This window comes from Geospiza fortis, unplaced genomic scaffold, assembly GCF_000277835.1.
Source record: "Geospiza fortis unplaced genomic scaffold, GeoFor_1.0 scaffold97, whole genome shotgun sequence".
In the NCBI taxonomy this organism is placed as follows: domain Eukaryota; kingdom Metazoa; phylum Chordata; class Aves; order Passeriformes; family Thraupidae; genus Geospiza; species Geospiza fortis.
This window is the reverse complement of record NW_005054343.1, coordinates 1,276,632-1,282,081: the sequence shown is the minus strand read 5'-3', so window position 1 is coordinate 1,282,081 and position 5,450 is coordinate 1,276,632. Positions and strand designations below refer to the sequence as shown.

General features: G+C 41.0%; 1 protein-coding gene across 1 annotated transcript in view; it reads right to left on the bottom strand.

Moving 5' to 3' along the window:
• Positions 1-5,450, bottom strand: part of SLC6A2 (solute carrier family 6 member 2) — a 55,727-nt gene that overhangs the window by 49,302 nt on the left and 975 nt on the right. The window lies entirely within an intron of this gene.

Below are 5,450 nucleotides of genomic sequence, written 5' to 3'. Positions count from 1 at the left end.
GGAAAGAGAAGAGATGGAGTGGGAAAGGGAAGAGAGCGTCTGAGCTGGACACTGACTCTGGATCTGGGAAAGGAGGTACTGCACCCCACACAGCTGAGCATTGTCCCTAATGTCACACTATGGCTGAGAACCCAGAGCTCATGGTGAAGAGATCAGCCTAACAGTTTAACCTATCTGAGGTCAGTGGTTTGATGTGCTAATGGGAATTGAAAACCCCTTTTTTAGGAAACCAAAATCACTAGATTTGCATCTGAGCTTTGATTGACTGATGAGTCAAACTCTTGGCGTAGGCTTTGCAGCGAGATTACTTCAAAGTTGATTTATTATTATCATCATCAATGCTATTTTGAAGTATAAACTCTGATATTGTAAGGCAAAGGTCATCTACCTTTGAACTGCAAAGTGCCAGGTTATATTGCTCCCCAAAATAGTGATTAAATTTGTTGGCAGACACTTTGCAAACCCGAGGAGGCAGAGTGCAGTAGAAAGACAAGGGGGTGCTGTCAGCAGCAGAGTTTGCTCTCAGTGCAGTGTGTGGTGGCCAGGCTCCCAGCTCTGTGGGAGGTGACAGCTCCACCTTTGTGTGTCCTCCTCAACGTGTGACAACTCTGGGCTCCTGAATTTGTGCTGGGCCTGTTCAGGGATATTTGGGTGTGGTTTTTGCTGTCTTTGGTACCTGTGTTGTGGATTGCTTAGTTCTGCATTACAGCTGATGGAACTATGAGTAGGACAGGGAGAGTTAGGATAAATTGTAAGATACTTCTGAAGTGTATTGATTGCAAAAAACCAATTTCTTCTGGAAATACCGTGGTCTAAAAACACTTTAAAATAATGCTGCAAGGGAGGTTTAAAGTGTGCATTATGATGGCTAGAGTAATGTTAAAATATTTATCTGCCGCTATTCTTAAATTCATTAAAAACTTAATCTGATTCTTATGATACAGTAAGTCTCCAGTGACTAATCCCACAATTACATGCTTCCTAATGAGTAGTCGGAACATGACTGACCTTGCAAATACTTTGGCTCACAAAAGAAGTACTTTATGTTGGTAAATTCCTTTTCCCCAAATTTCAGTGGGAAATATTAATTCTGCCTATGACTATGCGGGAACAGGAAACAAAAATGAGCGTTAATACTGAAAACGTCTTGCACAAAAACTACAATAGCTTGTTAACTAAGACTGAGCATCATCCTCCCCCACTGTGAGCACATCAGTTAATCATAGTAGGCATTACTCAACTTCATTTGGCATCAGTAAAATTTCAGATGTAATCCAAATATCAAGATAAATCTTTCACTAATTTGATGAGAGTATAATTTTATTAGTAGTCTTCTTTAATTCACCATAGCCTCTTGTAGAGCTGGGAAGCAATTAAAATGTTGGTGGTGTTATAAAGAATTCTTTGGACTACATTGATGTTGACCACCTACAGAGAGAGTTAAACAGCTAGGGAATCTTTTCCTTAAAAATAATTTTTTAAAAAAGTGCTCTTGCCAGAAAGGTTATAACAAGGATACAGCCCTTGTAAGATTAGCCAGTAGAAATGACCATAGCTGATGATTTCTCCAGTGACAAGCCCTGCTGCTTTGCAACTCTGACAAATGCACTGCACAAAAAGTATTCCATCTGCTGCAAGCAGGGCTTTTCCTCTGTGCTGCAAGCAGCAGTTAAATACGTGTAAGTTGTGGTCTTTTGTTCAGTGGGACTGACAAGGTGATGTTTGAGAATTCCCTCTTTTGGAGTGTTGCCATATCTACTTAGTGGGAGCTTGCAGATTTTCCCCATCTGTTCAGAGTCTACCCTATCACCTGATAAATACTTTAGAGCACACAGTGGACATATCCTGCTTCCAAGAAGTCAGTGAGGGCAAGAACTCTTCCAGTCTGTTCATACTAAACTGTCCTGTAAGCTTTCTGTGGCACATTTCATTACAATACATTCACTGGATCTGTCTGCCCTTGTAAGGCAGGCAAGTCCTATGAAAGTAGGTAACTGATATAGAAAAATAAATGCTCTAGATTTTTAGATCTTACTAAAGACTGGGGATTTTTTAATAGCAGAAGAATGATTCCAAAAATTACAGTTGTTTACAGAAGGGTTACATTCTGCCATCTATCTTTGTGCAGAAGTCCCATTGGGGTCTCAGCAGGCTACTCCCAAAACACAGATGTTTCTGGCTATTCATTCAGTGTCTTAGTTCTGCTGGATGCTTCTTACTCTCCAGCTTTTTGTTACTGGGAGCTTGTTAAAATATAAATGTTTCTTTTTGTTACCACCACCAGTGCTGTCTCCGAAGTTACCTAACAAAAAAAAGTCTGTATAGCTGCCACTGGGTGGTGTATGCCTTGTGTTAAGTAAAACTCACTAAAGTAAACTATCAGAGTTTTGTAGAAGTGGAACTTCCAGATCTAACTCAAAAGCCTCCATGTCTGTTTTTTTTTTTTTTCTAGAAAATTTCCCTGGAGTTTACCAAAGAAAGAAACTCCAGGACTAGGCTAATAAAAGAAGGGGGTGTATATACATCCATGTCCTTGTAAAATTCAACTTTGAATGGGGGAATACAGTGTGTGTTTATATTTTCCTTCTCAGTTCTTGTAAGTTTCCATGCTTTCTTGACAGCCACTTACTTTTATAAGCATGCAAAGGCCCTTAGTGTGTCTGCAGGCACAGACATATCAGTAATCATAGTTAGCTTTAGGGCATAGTCCATATGCCAACCACCTAACTTTTTTTTTTAATGAAAAGGAAGATGCCATTTTCTACCAGTTCCACATCCTTGATGCTGTTGTTCAAATTCTAAGAACATTTGTAGAACCTTTGTGGTGTAGCTTTTGGTAGGATAGCAGAATTTCTTTTTGTTAGGTGGCACAAGATGTGCTGAGCCAGGACTTAGGGCATTGTAACCTGCTTGTGCTTCTGTTTCACTGAGTATTTTGTATCAATAGGCTGATAATGTGTTCATAACTCACAGGTTTGACTGTCCAAAGTCAGCTCTAGTGAAGTCACTGAGTTTGAGTAATTGCTGAGGCTTTCAGAATAAAGAGAAACTGCAGGAGGAAGAGGAAAGGAAACCTTTTACCTTCCGCTGCTTTACTTTATGCATACTGTCCAATTCAAGTTTAATCTGTTCTGTTGGTTTCTTCTTTACCTAGCAGTTCCTTATAAATATCAAAAGGCAAACTGTAATCCTAGTATGAATATCCTGTAATTTTTTATAGGTTAAGTCTAGTCAAGTATAAAAACAACTTCTGATTTCATCCCTTTAATTTGCTCAGCAGTCCAGAAAAACTACTAAAATAGTGAAATTAAGTTTTCCCCATGTCTCTATCCACATACCAACTTTTGCATGGGGATACATAGCAATTATATGAAACTCATTGTGTTATCCTTTTGAGGCAGCAAAAGCTAAATTAGTGCTGGAAAGGTTCCCTCATGCAATAGCAGTGGGGGGCTGGGGGGAGATATTTAAGAATATCCATGATTTATGACTGGAAAGATCTCAACAAAATCCAGCAATATTCCACAGCTCTGCCTGTTGCCTTATGATTTTTGGTCTTGTAGGAAAATTTATGCATAAAGCAAACAAGTTCACAAGCGCAGTTAGAAAGGAAGGACTGACTTTGCTTGAAACTCAGTAAACTACTTGTAGAGCCTGAAACTCTTACAAGAGTTTCTACTGACCAAAACTGATATGTATATCCAATATAAGAGGCAATGGATGGAAAAATTTTAAGATACCAGAGTGTTTGGTCTCTATATCAGTAAACAGTTCTTGGCCATTCTATAGACTTTGGTAGCAAAGGCCCTCTCTACTTTTGATGATATGGAGGAATTATTGCAAACTTTTCACTGAAATGTGCCTCTTGTAGCTGTTGGCTTTCTCTTCACTGCCATTTGGAAGTATTTGAATCAGAAGATGCTAATGAAGATCCAGTTTTTTCTAGCTGAACTGACATAAGATAATACATGGTGGCTAAACAAAACACAAGAGTTGCAGACTGTTACCTTCTGTGCCTGAGCTGGCAGTGAATTATGAAGGAAGCAGGTTAGGAAATTAAGTGACCCAAATTACAATAGAAAAGAGTTCAGGTACTCTGGGTGTCACCTTGTGCAATGTGAGATAGGAGAATAATCTCTTTTCCTGAAAACTGCCAGATGATGTGGAGATGTGGCAGCAGTGCATCTGTCCTGAGTGGTATGAATGCTGCCCCACCTGCACCTGACCCAGTATTGTGCTGCTGTAGTGTGAATGGCTAGGACTATTTTTGGACATAACGAAATAAGGATGGAGGTTATTTTTCAGTACTAACTACTTTCTTCAGTCTGTCTGGGTGGTGAGCAGAGAGATTTTCTGACTCCTCTCAGAAGATTTGGAGCTACCAAACTCGACTGAGCATTTCATTACCATCAATATCCTATTAAGTTCCAAGGACAGGTATAATTCCATGTTATTTGATAGGGATTTTCCCATTCATCCTGCATTCTTATTTTCACAGGAAGCAATTATTTTATGCTACAAGTGTGACCTATTAGCCTTTATCACCAGGCAACCACACTATCACTATATCCATACATGAAGATCTTTCAGAATGTGCTTTCTCTCTGTCAGTTCTATCTGTGTGGCTCACCGTTCACACACAGTTCTCCATCTGCCAGGCAGGGTCTGTTCTTTCTGTGTGTGATTTGAGAGCACCCCAGGCACCTGCCCGGCTTGCAGATGGTGTTACTCCATCACAGTCTGGAGTCATCACTGACAGCACAGTGTACTTAGGGAGATGAAAGAGGATGATGGAGTTAAGGTCTTACTGAAGACACGCCAGACAATCTTAGCCAACTATAGTTACTGTGTGTAATTTTTTGTTTCTGTCATTGCCAAACTGTGCAGGAGGTGAGGTTTTGTTTGTAACAAGTCTCCTACCTGCTTTGGAGGAGGGGAGAGCCCCCACACTGCAGAACCGAGGGCAGAAATCACAATCCTACATTAAAACTGCCCCCACGAAACCTATCAGTGGTCTGGCGCTAGCTCTTCTAGATGCTGTTTTTCTGCTGGAGTGTTTTTGGTTTGGCCTTTCCCCCCCCTCCTCTCGGTGCTATTTTTTGCGAACGAAAAAAAAAAGTGTTAAGCAGCGTGGAGTGGCAGCAGAAGGCAAATAAACCGAGGGCAGAAATCACAATCCTACATTAAAACTGCCCCCACGAAACCTATCAGTGGTCTGGCGCTAGCTCTTCTAGATGCTGTTTTTCTGCTGGAGTGTTTTTGGTTTGGCCTTTCCCCCCCCTCCTCTCGGTGCTATTTTTTGCGAACGAAAAAAAAAAGTGTTAAGCAGCGTGGAGTGGCAGCAGAAGGCAAATACGCCTGTACTGAAAAACTAAGTTAAACTTCGAGGAGTGTGCGAGCAATCGTTGCCGGGAAGGGGCTGCGCGGTGCCCTGGGGGCCGCGGCGGGTC